Source organism: Amblyraja radiata, chromosome 15 (assembly GCF_010909765.2).
Source record: "Amblyraja radiata isolate CabotCenter1 chromosome 15, sAmbRad1.1.pri, whole genome shotgun sequence".
Lineage (NCBI taxonomy): Eukaryota > Metazoa > Chordata > Chondrichthyes > Rajiformes > Rajidae > Amblyraja > Amblyraja radiata.
This window is the reverse complement of record NC_045970.1, coordinates 37,849,404-37,867,939: the sequence shown is the minus strand read 5'-3', so window position 1 is coordinate 37,867,939 and position 18,536 is coordinate 37,849,404.

Below are 18,536 nucleotides of genomic sequence, written 5' to 3'. Positions count from 1 at the left end.
GCCGAAATGTGGAAACAAGGAGTTGCAGGTAGATGCTGGTTTGCACAAAAGGACACAAAGTGCTGAAGTTACTCGGCGAGTCAGGCAGCATCTCTGGAGAATATGGACATGTAACGTTTCGGGTCGGGACCAGATAATCGCCACTCTGGTGCCCGTGTGTCCCTGGAGAGGGAGCGCGCCGTGTCCATGGGGACTTTGGAGATCTTTCCGTGAATGCTGGTCGCCGCGGGAGGAGGTTTTGAATGCTTGACGGATATGGATGACAAAGTGGTAATTTGATGGTTGATATTTTCAAACCGCACAAGCCGTTTTGATTCACGCAGTACTTTGTGACTGGGTTGTGCAATAAAAGCTCCTTGTTGCGGAAAAACATGTAAAAGAGAGTTACAGTTAAATTTATTGTCGCCTAGATTACTGCAACTCGCTTTACACTGGCATCAGCCAATCTTCCCTGTCCCGCCTGCAACTGGTCCAAAACGCCGCAGCGAGACTCCTGACGGGCACCCGAAAAAGGGACCACATCACCCCGATCCTGGCCTCTCTCCACTGGCTCCCTGTGCGGTTCCGTATACATTTCAAGACCCTCCTCTATGTCTACAAAGCCCTCAATGGGCTTGCCCCCTCCTACATTAAAAGCCTTCTCACCCACCACTCCACCCCCAGGTCCCTCAGATCGGCCGATTTGGGGTTGCTGAATATCCCGCGGTCTAGGCATAAGCTTAGGGGCGACCGCGCCTTTGCGGTAGCAGCTCCTAGACTGTGGAACAGCATCCCCCTTCCCATCAGAACTGCTCCCTCCATCGACTCCTTTAAGTCAAGACTAAAATCTTATCTATACTCCCAAGCCTTTCCTGACGTCCACTGAGCGAGGGTTATATGTATATATGTATGTAGCTTGTTTGTTTATACTATTCTTATAACAAATGTAAAGCACTTTGGCCAACGAGAGTTGTTTTGTAAATGTGCTATATAAATAAATGTGACTTGATTTGACCGAGGTACAGTGAAACGCTTTTGTTGCGCGCTATCCAGTGCAAGTATAAAGGTTAAGGGTATTAACACAGAAAATAAAGATGCAGGCACATGGAGTGGGCACGTGATCACTGGGATAATGGATTAAGAAGTATACTGTGACCTGAGGTTGATGGAAAAGTGGGAAGAATAGAACAGGATTAGTGTAGGATTAGTGTAAACGGGTGTGTGATAGCCAGTACGGACGTGGTGGGACAAAGGACAGTGGAACACACTGCTGTGGAAGGCTACGTTAAGTAAGTAAGTAAGTTTATTGGCCAAGTATTCACATACAAGGAATTTGCCTTAACAAGAGCCTATGGAGAAAAATATGATGACATTTTGATGAGAAAGGTGATATCCGACAATGCAGAATCTCAAACTTCGGGGCCTCTTGCCTGATGGGAGAGGAGAGAAGAGGGAATGACCGGGGTGAGACTGGTCCTTGATTATGCTGGTGGCCTTGCCGAGGCAGCGTGAAGTGTAGATGGAGTCAAAGGGAGGGAGGTTGGTTTGTGTGGAGGTCTGGGCTGCGTCCACAACTCTCTGTGATTTCTTGCGGTCTTTTAGATGGAGCTGTTTCCAAGCCATGCTGTGAAGAAGCATCCCGATAAAATGCTTTCCTGGTGGGATACGTGGAAGGGAGAGAGGAAATGAAGATCGCTGGTGGGTGGCGTGGGTTACTTACTTAAAATTGGCGAATTTTATGTTCATACCGTCCCAGACACACTGACACCAATGTGAACAGCCCAGGCATCAATGAACATCTGAAGAATGAGGTCTGAAGAAGGGTCTGGACCAAACATCACCTATTCCTTCTCTCCAGATATGCTGCCTGACCCGCTGAGTTAGCCCAGCATTTTGTGTCGGTCAACCCACAATCCCGTACATCTTTGTAGTGTGGGAGCTCTGCACTGTCCAAACTCTGTACAGACAGCACCTGAGGACAGGATCGAACCCGGGTCTCTGGCGTTGTAAGGCAGCGACTCTACCGCCGCGCCACTGTGCCGCCCCTAGTGGTTGACTGGTTGACTGGAATTGCTCGGAGCCTCAAGTAAAATAAGTGTTTGTGGGAAGGTTGTGGGCAAAGATCTTATAGCGAAGCGAAGATCTTTGGTTGTGGGTGAAGAGATTCATTAAGCGAGAGCAACAGAATGAGGAAAGAGGAGGGTTGTGAAGTACCAGAGTCCCATTGGCAGAGGATACCAGCAGCTCAGCAGTTTTCTGCAGTCTGTGATTTTCTGCATCTTTTCCCGGGAGGAATGCTCTCCAGATCTTTTTGAGACGCTATTCCCGAGAGCTGGCCGCAAGGAAGATTTAAATCTGCAGCCAAACCCCTCTTCCGACAGCACAGTGGCAATAAGAGCAATGTGATTTCATTTTTTGTTTGCATTGCAACAGATATCCAATTTTTTCAGACAATAGATTTCACCCCCTCAGCATTATCTTAGTTTTAGTTTAATTTGCTTCAGTTTTTTAGGGACACCGCGTGGAAACAGGCATTCGGCCCACCGAGTCAAGCAGCACTGTGGTGCAGCGGGAGAGTTGCTGCCTCACAGCGCCGGGGACCCGGGTTCGATCCTGACCACGGGCGCTGCCTGTACGGAGTTTGTACGTTCTCACTGTGACCGCGTGGGTTTTCCCCGGGTGCTCCGATTGCAGATGCAGAAAATCACAGACAATAATTCCCAGTCTGCAGAAAACTGCTGAGCTGCTGGTATCCTCTGCCAATGGGACTCTGGTACTTCACAAGCCTTCTCTTTCCCCCATTCTGTTGCTCTCGCTTAATGAATCTCTCCACCCACAACCTTCCCACAAACACTTATTTTACTTGAGGGTCCGAGCAACTCCAGTCAACCACTAGGGCGGCACAGTGGCGCCGCGGTAGAGTTGCTGCCTTACAACGCCAGAGACCCGGGTTTGATCCTGTCCTCGGGTGCTGTCTGTACAGAGTTTGGACAATACAGAGCTCCCACACTCCAAAGATGTACAGAATTGTGGATTGACCGACACAAAATGCTGGGCTAACTCAGCGGGTCAGGCAGCATATCTGGAGAGAAGGAAGAGGTGACGTTTGGTCCAAACCCTTCTTCAGACCTCATTCTTCAGATGTTCATTGATGCCTGGGGTGGTAACATTGTTGTCAGTGTGACTGGGACGGTATGAACAGACCCTTCCGCAGACTGAGCGTCTGGACCTGAAACGTCACCCATTCCTTCTCTCCAGAGATACTGCCTGTCCCGCTGAGTTACTCCAACATTGTGTGTCTACCTTCTGTATCCGTAGAACCTTCTTACACACTTTGTAGGTAAATTGGCTTTGGTTAATTTGTCCCGAGGATGATTGCTGGTAGGGCCGAAGGGCCTGTTTCCACGCAGTGTTTATAAAGTCTAAAGTAAATACAATCAAATCAAACTCAAGTACAATGGAGGGAAGGGGAACTAGTGTATGGGTGGTGTGGGCTTGGTGGGCCAAATGGCCTGTTTTCACGCTGTATATCTGAACTGAAATAAAATAACAATTATTTTTTCAGAGACATCGAACAATTCCAGTCAATCTTTCTGACTCATGGTTCTGCAAGCACCTTGCTAATGAGGCAAAGGGCAGCTGCACTAGGAACCAATCTTTTGACCTCAGTTCTGAATCTTAATTCCTATCTGAAAATAACCTGTTCTCTGCTAATTGATTGAAACACAGGAGAATCACTGCGGTGAAGACAAAGGTCACCAACCACCTTGTGATTTCTCCTCTCAAATTGTGTTCATGTCATAGGGGCCGTATTAGACCTTTCGGCCCATCGAGTCTATTCCACCATTCAATCATGGCTAATCTATCGTTCCTCTCAACCCCATTTTTCAGCTTTCCCCCCATATCCTTTGATACCCTTACTAATCAAGAATCTGTCAATCTCCGCATTAAAAATACCCAATTTATGTTAGTGTAAAGATATGGTGTGTAAACATGCCCTTCGGCCCACCAGGGCTTCGCCGAGCAACAATCACTATTGTTATCCGACACATCTTAGAAGCCAATTAACCTGCAAACCCGCACATCTTTGGAATTTGGGAGGAAACCGGAGCACCCAGAGAAAATCCATGCAGGGAGAAGGTGCAAACTCAGTACAGACAGCACCCATATTCCAGATCGAACCCGGGTCTCTGGCGATGTAACGCAGCAACTCTATCACTGGGTCACTGGTTCGCCCCGATGACTTGGCCTCCACAGCCATCTGTGGCAATGAATTCCACAGATCACAACCCTCTAACTAAAGATATTCCTTTTTATCTCCTTTCTAAAAGTACGTCCTTTTATTCTGTGCCCTGTGGTCCTAGACTCTCCCCATAGTGGAACCATCCTCTCCATATCCAAATCCGAATTCAAAGAGAATCAACATTGCTCCCTGGTGACTCCTGCCTGCACTCAGATAAATCATCGTGGAAGATTTTGTAGACTTGGCAATGTTCCCTGGAATAGAGCCATAGTGTCAAACAGTACAGAAACAAGCCCTTTAGTCCAACTTTGTCCATGCCCATCTAAGCTAGTCCCATTTTCCCAGGTTTGGCTCATATTCGTCAAAACCTTTCCTATCCATGTAGCTGTCCAAGTGTTTTTTAGATGCTGTTATAGTACCTGCCTCACCTACCTCCTCTGGCAGCTCATTCCATGCACCCACCACAGTGAAACAGTTGCCCCTCAGGTTCCTATTAAATCTTTCTCCTCTCACCTTAAACCTATGTCCTCTGGCTCTTGATTCCCCTGTCCTGGGTAAACGACTCTGTGCATTCACCCTATCTATTTCTCTCATAATTTTATACATCTCTATAAGATCACCCCTCAGCCTCCTGCATTCCAAGGACCCTGCGCAGCCTTTCCTTATAGCTCAGACCCTCGAGTCCTGGCGACATCCTCGTAAATCTTCTCTTCATTCTTTCCAGCTTAATGAATACAGAACACTGATCTAATTGAGGTTTAGAAGGTGGAAACATAGAAGTTACTTGGAACATAGATGTCCAGTGGAAGAAGAGTATTGTGCGCAGTTTTGGTCGCCCTACTGTAGAAAAGATGCCAATAAGCTGGAGAGAGTGCAGAGAAGATTTACGATGATGTTGCCAGTTTTTGAGGACCTGAGCTATAGGCAGAGGTTGGGCAGGCTAGGATTTTATTTTGTGGAGCGCTGGAGACTGAGGGGGGTGATCAAAAAGAGGTATATCAAATCATGAGGGGAACAGATTGGGTGAATGCACAGAGTCTTCTACCCAGGTAAAGGCATCAGGAACAAGAAGACAGAGGTTAAGGTGAGAGGGAAAGATTAATTAGGATTGGGGCAACTTTTTCCACTCAAATGGTGGTGGGTATAATGGAACGAGCTGCAAGAGGCGATAGTTGAGACGGGTAAAAAAACATTTAAAATATATTTGGTCAGGAACGGATAGGAAATATTTTGAGGGATATGGTACAAATGCAAGCAAATGGGACTATCTTAGATGGAACATCTTGGTCGGCATGGATGGGTTAGGCCGAAGTGCCTTTATCAGTGCTGTATGGCTCTATAATTACTACGTTAGAAGGAGGGAAACTATTCTCGCTGTTAATGAATCCAGAGCAAGATATATCCTGTAAGTTAAAGCCAAGGTTTTGGAATAGAGCCATAGAGCCATATAACAGGGAAACAGGCCCTTCAGTCCAACGCCTCCATGCTGACCAAGCTGTCCCGTGTTTAAGAAGGAACTGCAGATGCTGGAAAATCGAAGGTACACAAAAAAGCTGGAGAAACTCAGCGGGTGCAGCAGCATCTATGGAGCGAAGGAAATAGGCAACGTTTCTGAAGAAGGGTTTCGGCCTGAAACGTTGCCTATTTCCTTCGCTCCATAGATGCTGCTGCACCCGCTGACCAAGATGTCCCATTTGATCATATTGTGTCCATATCTCTCTAAGCCTTTCCTTTTCACGTACGTGTTCCATTTTCTTTTAGATGCTATTATAGTACCTGCCTCAACTACCTCCTCTGGCAGTTCGTTCCATGTACCCACCATCCTCTGTGTGAAAAAGTTACGAATTATATCTTAACTCAGGTGATAGATGTTAGGAAGCCTCTGCTGCAAATGTTAATTGGTTCAATGTTGCTGATCAATGGGATTAATGGATCTGGAGGAAGGTGCATACATTAGAAGTGCTCGTTCCAAATGGAGATCGATAGATGTCTGGAGATTAAGGGACATGGGAATCAAGGAATGTGGCATTGAGGAAAGTCAACCGTGATCCTGATGAATCGGAGAGTGGGTTCTGAAGGGCTGAAGCGTTAGTTCAGATATGCAGTGTCCACGGACACAAGGAACCGCAGATGCTGGAATCACGAGCAAAACACAAAGTGCTGGAGGAACTCAGTCGGTCAGGCATCATCCGTGGAGGGAATGGAAATATAACGTTTCAAGTTGGGGCCCTTCTTCAGACTGCAGCAGAGTAAACTGACATCTAATTATCTCTGTTGTTTATGGGATCTTGCCAGATGGAACTAAACAACTGGCTTTTCTATTTAATGATTCTGGCTCGAAAGTGATTCGGAAAAGGAAAATGCTTTGTCAGGCAAGAATAGAAATGGATAAATTATACGAAATATGTGTAGGCAGGAACTGCAGATGTTGGTTTACATCGAAGATAGACACAAAAATGCTGGAGTAACTCAGTGCGTCAGGTAGCACCTCTGGAGAAAAGGAATAGGTGATGTTTTAGGTAGAGACCCATCTTCAGACTGAGAATCAGGGGAGGGGGAAACTAGAGGTATGGGAAGGTACAGAACAAATCAGAGCCAAGGAAAGGTGGAGCCCACAATGGTCCATTGTTGGCTGTGGAAGGGGTGATAACGAAGGGATACGAATAGGGAAACTAGTCTGACAACTAGGGTGGGGGAGGAATGGAGAGAGAGAGAGAGAGAATGCAAGGGTTACTTGAAATTAGAGAAATCAATGTTCATACTGCTGGGTTGTAAGCTGTCCAAGCAAAATATGAGGTGGACATAAATGCTGGAGAAACTCAGCGGGTGAGGCAGCATCTATGGAGCGAAGGAAATAGGCAATGTTTCGGGTCGAGACTCTTCTTCAGACAAAGCAAAATATGAGGTGCTGTTCCTCCAATTTGTGTGTGGAGTCTGAATATTTCTTAAAACTCTGAAAAACAACTGTAGATGCTGCGATCTGAAGAATGGTTCTGACCCAAAACGTCATCTTTCCATTCCCTCCACAGATGGTGCCTGACCAACTGAGTTCCATCTGCACAAGAGGGAGTGGGGAGGGATAGGTGAGTGATGGGGAGGGGAGGGGAATGAGCGGTGTGGTGTGGAGGAGGGAGGATGAGTGATGGGGGGGAGTGGGGAAGGAGGGGTGAGTGATGGGGAAGAAGGGAGAGAGCCGGGATGGAGGTAGAGGGGAAGGAGAGGCAAGTAAAGGGGGAGGAAGTCACGGGGTAGGAGCGAGTGACAGGGAGGTGGGAGTGGAGGGAGAGGGATATGAAGAGTGAGTGATGGGAAGAGAGCAGGAAAGGAGGGGGAGTGAAGGGGAGGGAGGGGTGAGTAATGGCGAGGAGGGAGCAGGGAAGGAGTGGTGAGGTAGGGAGGTGAGATGGGTTGTGGAGGGTGTGGAGAGTGGAATAAGGGGGCAGATGTGTACACAGGAGGTTAACTGGGTTGCAAATTCCAGACTGAGGGTGGTGGATATATGGAACGAGCTGCCACTGGAGGTGGTTGCGGCAGGTACAATAACAGCATTTAAAAGACATTTGGACAGGTGCATGGATAGGAAAGGTTTAGAGGGATATGGGCCAATGGTGGGCAGATGGGACTAGCGTAGTTGGGGCAACTTGGTCGGTGTGGGCAAGTTGGGCTGAAGGGCCTCTTTCCATGCTGTATGACTTGAGGACTCTATAACTAATTCAGTGACACGGTAATATACAGACACTCTCTGAGCCCGCTGAAACATACCAAGATTTTATTCCATCCACAGATAGTTCAATAAGCAATTTAATAGCAATTTGAGAGTTATTTTCTATCTTGCGATAAATTTCCACTCGAGCAGTGTGCTAACTTTGTTTTTATTCTAATCCTCAGCTGCCTATTCAGCCCGGGATGGATGGGAGGCAACAGCAGGGAAGAGATCTCCCGTTCCATTAATTAGGCTCAACCTGTCTCTCTGTCTCTCTGTATCTCTGTTCCTCTTCGCTGCTTCAGTTGCCGATTTACTGCCCAATTATAGGGAGGATTTCTATTCTGCGGCCCCAAGCGGAAGGAAACTCTGACATCTCTGGTCAATGCTGTTGTAATCTGCCTGATTGGGGACTGGAAGGAAATAGAATCAAATCAAGATCACAGATAGAGGTCACAACACAGTGGTGTGGGATTTACAGTAAAACTCTGCTCAACCAACACTGTGCTTGACTGTATCCATGGATAGTCTTTTCTATGTCTGGATGGCACACAAACAAAGCCTTTATACTGTCAGTCTGAGGAGGCTTTCAGCCCGAAACGTTGCCTATTTCCTTCGCTCCATAGATGCTGCTGCACCCGCTGAGTTTCTCCAGCATGTTTGTGTACCTTTATACTGTACCCCGGTACACATGACAGTAATAAATGAAAGGACATTAAACAAAACTAAGCTAAATTAAAGTAAATTAAATGAAAGTGAAGTAAGTAAAGTAACTAAACTGGCTGTATCCTCTGATACGCACAAAGTGCTGAAGTAACTCAGCATCTCTGGAGAAAAAGAATGGGTGACGTTTGTGGTCGGGACCCTTCTACAGACTGAAAGTACGGGGTGGGGGGAGGGAATGAAGAGCTGGAGGCGAGGGAAAACCAGGACCAATCACACCTTCCCTAGTCTTAGCTCTTTACATTGTTTAGTTTAGCTCAAGAGATACAGCGCGGAAGCAGGCCCTTCGGCCCACCGTGTCGTGCCGACCAGCGATCCCCACACAGTAATGCCCCTGTCCCACTTAGGGAACCTGAACGGAAACCTCTGGAGACTTTGCGCCCCACCCAAGGTTTCCGTGCGGTTCCCGGAGGTTGCAGGTGGTTGCCGGAGGTTGCAGGTAGTGGAAGCAGGTAGGGAGACTGACAAAAACCCTCCGGGAACTGCATGGAAACCTTGGGTGGGGCACAAAGTCTCCAGAGGTTTCCGTACAGGTTTCCTAAGTGGGACAGGGCCTTAACACTATCCTACACACACTCGGGACAATTTACAATTATACCAAGCTAATTAACCTACGTCATTATATCCCTCGAGTTCACACCTTCCCCAGTTCAAGGGGTGTGAAGGTTGAATTTTCTAATTTTATGTAATTTCCACCCACATTCTCCTCTCTCCTTGCCCCCTTCTACCCACCTCCCCGTTTAACCAGTTCCTCAACTATCCACATTGTATCCCTCTTGAATACACACCTTCTCCAGCTCCACACTTGCCGTAGCCAGTGAATGAGTCCCACATTCTCACCATCTCTGGGTAAACAAGTACCCCTTGAACAACCTCTTGGGTCTGAAGACGGCTCTCGACCCGAAACGTCACCCATTCCTTCTCTCCAGAGATGCTGCCTGTCCCGCTGAGTTACTCCATCTTTATTGTGTCTATCTCTTGGCCCTCCTAACCTCTACTTTTGGTCACGGCACAAGGGTTAAGCTATTCGGCTACTAATCAGAAGGAGAGTCCCGACACCAAACGTCTCCCATCCTTTTTCTCCAGAGATGCTGCCTCGCCCGCTGAGTTACTCCAGCACTTTGTGTTTCACTCAAGATTCGAACATCTGCAGTTCCTTGTGTGTCTACGCAACAACTGCAGTGCCTTACAAGGTAGGGTGTTATGCATGCCCTACCTTTCAAGGAGGTTAGGTGGTGACGGTGTCTCTCCATCGAACTGTAGAGAGCACATCTCTCCAGATGCCAAGGTAGGCACAAGAAGATCCCATGAACACACCAGAGTATCAATTCCGGTAACATGCCCCATGTTACTTGGCATCAAAATTTAATTTCTTTCTAATGGTTATTTTAAAACTAATTGCCTCTGCTACTTAATTCTAAGCACTTCAGTGAAACGAGTAAGCGTTAATTAAAAACCAAAGTAAATCTTTATTTAATTTTTGATAAGATTTGACAGCTCTGGGATTTAGCGCTTTTTCAAAGCTCAGAAGTTTTGGAAACCAAAAGAAAAGTGAAATCATTACTAATTTATTCTGGATAAGGTTGATGCCTTTTTACCCGTTCTGGGAGTGTTTGAAGACATGGTGTGAAGGGAGCATCACTCTGTATCTAAACCACTTATTTTATTTTATATTTAACCCAGCCTTCTCCATTTTATGTTTTAGTTATGTAGATACAGCGTGGAAACAGGCCCTTCGGCCCGCTGAGTCTATGTTGACTATTAATCAACTGTTCACGCCAGCTCAATGTTATCCCACGTTCTCAGCAACTCCCTGCACACTGGGGACTATTTACAGAGGCCAAGCAAATTTCAAATTTGTACGTCTTTGGGATATGCAGGAGGAAACTGGAGCACCCAGACGAAACCCATGTGGTCACAGGGAGAACGTTTCAACTACATACTAACAGCATCCACGGTCGGGATCGAACCTGGATCTCTCTACCCCTGCGCACTGCACACTCTGCACCTCGTGCATCCTACTAGTGATTGAGCTCAGGAAGAATACACAGAGTACTGGAGTAACTCAGCAGGTCAGGCAGCATCTCAGGAGAACGTGGATGGGTGAGTCAGATGCTTTTTCCCAGGATAGAACTATCAAAGACTGGAGGGCGTGGTTTTAAGGTGAGAGGGACAAAGTTTAAAGGAGATGTGCGGGGCATCTATTTTTATACAGAAGGTGGTGAGCGCCTGGAACGCACCCCACCCGGTGTGGTGGTGGAGGCATTTGAAATTTTTGGATAGGGATATGCAGGGAATGGAGGAATATGGATTATGTGGATGAAGGAAAGAGTTAGGGTCATAGGGTCATACAGCCCTTCAACCTAACTGGCCCACACCAGCCAATATGTCCCAGCTACACTAGTCCCACCTGCTTGCATTTGGTCCATATCCCTCCAAACCTGTCCTATCCATGTACCTGTCCAACTGTTTCTTAAACGATGAGATAGTCCCAGCCTCAACTACCTCCTCTGGCAGCTTGTTCCATACACCCACCACCCTTTGTTACCCCTCAGATTCCTATTAAATCTTTTCCCCTTCACCTTGAACCTATGTCCTCTGGTTCTCAATTCCCCTACTCTGGGCAAGAGATTCTGTGAATCTACCCGATCTATTCATCTCATGATTTTATACACCTCTGTAGATTCATCTCTCATCCTCCTGCACTCCAAGGAATAGAGACCCAGCCTACTCAACCTCTCCGTATAGCTCACACCCTCTAGTCCTGGCAACATCCTCGTAAATCTTCTCTGAACCCTTTCAAGCCTGACAATATCTTTCCTATAACATGGTGCCCAGAACTGAACATAATACTCTAAATGCAGTTTCACCAATTTCTTATACAACTGCACTGGAGGAGCTGCACGCCGGTGTCAACAAACACCAGACATCTTACCCCAAGGCATTTACCACCATTGCTGGGGACTTCAATAAGGCAAACCTCAAGAAATCACTCCCCAACTTCCATCAACATGTCTCCTGCTGCAGCAGAGGACCTAACACCCTCGACCACTGCTACACCACCATCAAGAATGCCTATCGTTCTATCCCTCGCCCTCACTTCGGTAAGTCCGACCATACTGCGGTGCTGCTTCTTCCTGCCTACAGGCAGCAATTGAAGAGCGCACCCCCAGAAGTGAGGACAGCACAGAGCTGGTCGGGGGGGGCAGAAGAACAACTCCAGGACTATTTGGAGTCTGTAGACTGGGCAATGTTCAAGGACTCGGCAACGGACTTGAATGAATACGCCACAGTCGTTACAGACTTCATAAAGAAATGTGTTGAGGACTGCATCCCTACAAAAACCTTCCGAGTGTTTCCCAATCACAAACCTTGGATGAACTTTGAGATCCGCACTCTTCTAAAGTCCAGACACAGGGCATTCATGTCCGATGATACAGTGGCCTACATGAAGTCCAGATACGACCTTGGTAAGGCCATCAAAAAGGCCAAAAGGGACTTCTGCTCCAAACTGGAGGATGAGACAGATGTTCGGCAGCTGTGGCGGGGCCTGAATGCAATCACCTCCTACAAGGCGAAACCAGGAGGCAGCTCGAATGTCGGTGAAACATCACTCCCTGACGAGCTCAATGCGTTTTACGCACGCTTTGACAGGGAGAATACTGATGTGCCTTCCCGATCCCCCATTCGCTGTGATGGCATTTCAGTCTCAGTCACAGAGGCCGACGTCAGGAAATCCTTCAGAGGGGTGAACCCCCGAAAAGCACCTGGTCCTGATGGTATACCCGGTCGTGTTCTAAAAACTTGTGCGGATCAACTGGCGGGAGTTTGTACGGACATTTTCAACCTCTCACTTCTGAGGTCTGAGGTCCCCACCTGCTTTAAAAGGGCATCAATTATACCGGTGCCCAAGAAGAGCAAGGTGACGTGCCTCAATGACTATCGACCAGTGGCACTAACGCCGGTGGTGATGAAGTGCTTTGAGAGGCTGATCATGGAGCAAATCAACTCCTACCTCGACAAAAACCTGGACCCACTGCTTACCGCCACAACAGATCAACGGTGGATGCGATCTCGCTGGCCCTCCACTCCGCACTGGACCACTTGGACAACAAAAACTCATATGTCAGGCTGTTATTCGTCGATTACAGCTCGGCATTCAACACAATCATCCCCTCCAAACTGGTTACCAAACTCGCAGAACTGGGTCTCTGCGCATCCCTCTGCAACTGGATCCTCGACTTCCTTCATCCACAGACCACAGTCTGATCGTATTGGTGGAAATGTGTCAGCCTCGATAACAATCAGCATGGGAGCACCTCAAGGCTGCGTGCTCAGCCCCCTGCTGTACTCACTCTATACCCATGACTGCGTAGCCAACCACAGTGCAAACTCCATCATCAAGTTCGCTGACGACACCACTGTTGTGGGGCGTATCACTGATGGGGATGTCAGAATATAGAAGGGAGATCGAGCAACTGTCCATATGGTGCCAGCGCAATAACCTGGCCCTCAACACCAGCAAAATCAAGGAACTGATTGTGGACTTTGGAAGGAGTAGGAGGGGGACCCACAGCCCCATTTATATCAACGGGTCGATGGTTGAAAGGGTCAAGAACTTCAAATTCCTGGGCGTGCACATCTCTGAAGATCTTTCCTGGTCCAAGAACACTAACGCAATTATCAAAAAAGCTCATCAGCGCCTCTACTTCCTGAGAAGATTACGGAGAGTCGGTTTGTCAAGGAAGACTCTCTCTAACTTCTACAGGTGCACAGTAGAGAGCATGCTGACCGGTTGCATCGTGGCTTGGTTCGGCAATTTGAGCGCCCTGGAGAGGAAAAGACTACAAAAAGTAGTAAACACTGCCCAGTCCATCATCGGCTCTGACCTTCCTTCCATCGAGGGGATTTATCACAGTCGCTGCCTCAAAAAGACTGGCAGTATCATCAAAGACCCACACCATCCTGGCCACACACTCATCTCCCTGCTACCTTCAGGTAGAAGGTACAGGAGCCTGAAGACTGCAACAACCAGGTTCAGGAATAGCTACTTCCCCACAGCCATCAGGCTATTAAACCTGGCTCGGACAAAACTCTGATTATTAATAACCACTTTCTGCTATTTGCACTTTATCAGTTTATTTATTCATGTGTGTATATATTTATATCATGGTATATGGACACATTTATCTGTTTTATAGTAAATGCCTACTATTTTCTGTGTGCTTAAGCAAAGCAAGAATTTCATTGTCCTATACAGGGACACATGACAATAAACTCACTTGACTTGACTTGACTTGATCATGACCTCCCAACTTCTATACTCATTACTCTGATTGATGAAGGCCAATGTGCCAAAAGCCTTTTTGACCACCTTGTCTATCTGCGACTAGACCTTCTAGGAACCATTCACCTTCAGGCTGAAGAAGGGTTTCGGCCCAAAACTTTACCTATTTCCTTCGCTCCATAGATGCTGCTGCACCCGCTGAGTTTCTCCAGAATTTTTGTGTACCTTTGATTTTCCAGCATCTGCAGTTCCTTCTTGATCACCTGTACCCCTAAATCTCTTTGCTCTACAACACGTCCCAGAGGCCCACCATTCACTGTCTAGGTCCTGCCATTGTTAAATGTCGCAAATTTCTCTGTATTAAATTCCATCAACCATTCCTCAGCCCACCTGGCCATTCGATCCAGACCCTGCTGCAATCTTTCACAACCATTTTCACTATCTGCAAAACCACCCACTTTTGTATCATCATCAGCAAACTTGCTAATCTTGCCGTGTATGTTCTCATCCAAATCATTGATGTAGATGACAAACAGTAATGGGCCCAGCTCTGAACCCTGAAGCACACCACTAGTCACAGGCCTCTGAGAAGCAACCTTCCACCATCACCCTCTGCTTCCTTCCATGAAGCCAATCTGTTATCCATTCAGCTGTCTCTCCTTGGATCCCATACGATCTGATTTTGACATTGTGTTCAGCAGAGACTGTGGGCTGAAGGGTCTGTTCCTGGCTGTTCCAGCCTTTCAATCATGGCTGATCTATCTTTCCCTCTCAACCCTATTCTCCTGCATTTGCCCCATAACCCCTGACACCCTCATTAATCAAGAATCTCTCAATCGTCGACTTACAAAATATCCAATGACTTGGCCTCCACATCCGTCTGTGGCAATGGATTCCACAGATTCACCACCATCTGACTAAAGCAATTACTTTCTAAAGGCACGTCCTTTTATTCTGAGGCTATGCTCTCGGGTCCTAGACCCTCCCATTAGTGGAAACATCCCCTCCACATTTACTCTATCTAGGCCTTTCACTATTTGTCTGAATGTCTTCACATTTCTATCTGGATCCCTTGTGCCTGAGATCTCCACTTGTCCGCACCTCCCACTCACTGTGGTCTGGAGGGCATGCAATTCACTGAACTGAATTATCAGTCCGTATTGCCCCGGCTCTGGGAGTTTGTGACAGTGCAGAGGGAGCATTACTATGCAACTCAGTTAAGAACAAGCCTGTGTGGCCATTATATAGAACATGTATTTCAATTTCCTCTTCGGAGTGGATTACTTGTGATTGTATCTGATGGTACATAACACTCTGGCAGATCAATCAATGCACTGTAATCTTTCTTAACGGCACATTATTAGAATGACCTATTTATGAGGCAGCCTCGGGTAAAAAAAGCCAGTCTCCTGGTCTTTAGCAGTCTGGATTTCAAGCATTACCATTCAATCCACTGTTCTCTGATTCCTCGGCCAGCCATGCAGATGTGAACGAGTGCAGCTGCAGGCCAGATGTGAGGTGCGTGGGGTACAGAACAAGGTAGTTTGATGCCAGGTCCGTGTGAGAGTCAGACCCTGGGACCGGTGACATAAGAGACTGCAGGTGCTGGAATGTGGAGCAAAACACAAAATGCTGGAGGAACTCAGTGGGTCAGGCAGCATCTGCGGAGAGAATGGACAAATGGCTTCATCAGACCCTGGACTAGCATGATTGATCTCACGTGATCTGAGTTAGAGATGGGAAACAAATTCAGACTTCATTCTGATCCTGACTACAGTTCCCACTCTTGATACAATATTCACTCAGGATGTTTTCCTGATATATTGTTGAATTTGTTTTGAATTATATATATATTTGTTTTCAATTCATAATTTGTTTTCAATTATATATGTATATACACACACGTACATATTGGGTGTAGATATATATATATATGATTCTGTGATTCATGAGAAATGTTTTTCTTGATATATATAACCACATTAAGGGCACTCAAGGTCAGTAAAACAACACTCACAGTTTAGTCGACATGTGTTCAGTATTATTCACAGCTCGGACTGAGAGACGTGACCCTCTCGCTCCCCCATCTTGCAGAGACTGACTGAAGCACTCAACACTTCCGGGTTTTATAGTCCCTCCGGAAGGGGCGTGGCCTTCAGGAGAGAGAATTTCAACTTTTTTTAAACACTAATAACTATTTTATTTTTCATCGATGTGAAAAATCCTCTTGTCCTGCACAGCGGAGGGGGACTCTAAGTAAGATGGCCAAAAATCACAGCCGTAAGTGACAGCGTTTTTTCTAAAATCAATATACCGAACAACAGGAAGTGGTCAAGATCAGACTTTTAGTAATATAGATTGTTGAATTTGTTTTGAATTATATATATATATACACACACACACACATATATATTGGGCAGATATATATATATATATATATATCAACATGTTTTTATTTGTTTATTTACATGCATGTATAAACATATATATACATCACCAGAAAAACACACACACGTATATATATATATGTGTGTGTGTGTGTGTGTTTTGCTGATATATATACACGTGTAATGTATATATGTATATATAAACAAATAAAAACATGTTGATATATATATGTGCCCAATATATACGTGTGTATGGGTATATATATATATCTATCCCGTTGTGTGATGTCACAATGCCCAATGCTCGCAGATGTCCAATCGCAATGCCCGATGCTCGCAGATGTCCAATCGGAATGGATCCATTTACATGTACGGCTTCTGGCCGCATTTCTTCCTTTGATTCCCTGCAACTCCGAAACCAGGCGCAGAATCGCCGACGTCTTTTCCATTTCGGTAGAGATTTCACTTTTCTTTCTAAGTATCCGCTCCTCATTACATTTCGTCGTGTTTAAGTACACGTTTTTAATCAAATCCTCCCCCCCCCCCCCCCCCCCCCCCCCCCCCAGAATTTCAAAAATGAACTGGCTTCTCACCCACGGAATCAGCACCAGCCCCAGCCCCTGGTGAACGTTCCATCTTGTGATGTCACAATGCCCAATGTTCACATATGTCCAATCGGAATGGATTAATTTACATATGCCTATGCAGGAGCCCCAGCCCATGGTGAACGTTCCATTGTGTGATGTCACAATGCCCAATGCTCAAATACATCGTTGCCATAGTGACAGTACAGAGAAGGTTCACCAGACTGATTGCTGGAATGTCAGGACTTTCATATGAAGAAAGACTGGATAGACTCGGCTTGTACTCGCTAGAATTTAGAATATTAAGGGGGTATCTTATAGAAACGTACAAAATTCTTAAGGGGTTGGACAGGCTAGATGCAGGAAGATTGTTCCAGATGTTGGGGAAGTCCAGAACAAGGGGTCACAGTTTAAGGATAAGGGGTAAATCTTTTAGGACCGAGATGAGAAAAACATTTTTCACACAGAGAGTGGTGAATCTCTGGAATTCACTGGCACAGAAGGTAGTTGAGGCCTGTTCATTGGCTGTATTTAAGAGGGAGTTAGATGTGGCCCTTGTGGCTAAAGGGATCAGGGGGTATGGAGAGAAGGCAGGTACAGGATACTGAGTTGGATGATCAGCCACGATCATATTGAATGGTGGTGCAGGCTCGAAGGGCCGAATGGCCTACTCCTGCACTTAATTTCAATGGTTATATGTTTCCCTCTATCACCCCTCCCTCTCCCACCCATCCCTCTCTCCCCACCCCCTTCCCTCTCTACGCCACCCCCTTCCCTCTCTCCACCCGCCCCCTTCCTCCTACCCTTCTGTCCCTCTTCCATCACTCCCCCTACCCCTCTCCACCTCCCTCCCCACTCTTCCACCTCTCCCCCTTCCACCTCCACTCTCCCTCCCCACTCTTTCCCCTCTCTCCCCCACCCCTCTCCCCTCCCTCCCTCCTCCCTACCTACCCATCCTCCCCTCCCCACATCTCTCTCCCCATCCCCCTCTCTCACCCCCTACCCCGCTCTCCTTTCCCTCCCAAATCTGTCCCGTTTCCTCCACCTCCTCTCCCATCCCTCCCCTCTTCACATCCCCCCTCCCCCCACCTGTGTGTTTGGGGGGTGGTTAATGTGAGTTTGATGCCGCAGCCCCCCCTCCCCCCCCCGCAAAACGCCGTTGGGGAAACAGACCAAACGGGTCTGCACTTGGTCTAGTATATATATATAATTCAAAACAAACATTTATATATATAATTCAAAACAAATTCAATAATATATCTATATATATACATATGTGTATGTATGTGTATATATAAACAAATATCAACAAAAATATTTCTCATGGATCACAGTCATATACGTACGTGCTTTCAACCATTTGTATCTTTTTCCAGGCAGCAGAGAGGAGAACAGGGAATGACCGGGGTGTGAGTGGTCCTTGATTATGTTGGCTGCTTTCCCAAGGCAGCATGAAGTGTAGATGGAGGCGATGGTGATCTTCACAACTTATTTTCCTATCTCTCTTTGTGTTATTGGAGTCAGGAACCAGAGGGCATAGGTTTAAGATCAGAGGGGAAAGATTTAATAGGAACCTGAGGGGCAACCTTTTCACTCAGAGAGTGGTGGGTGTATGGAGCTGCCAGAGGAG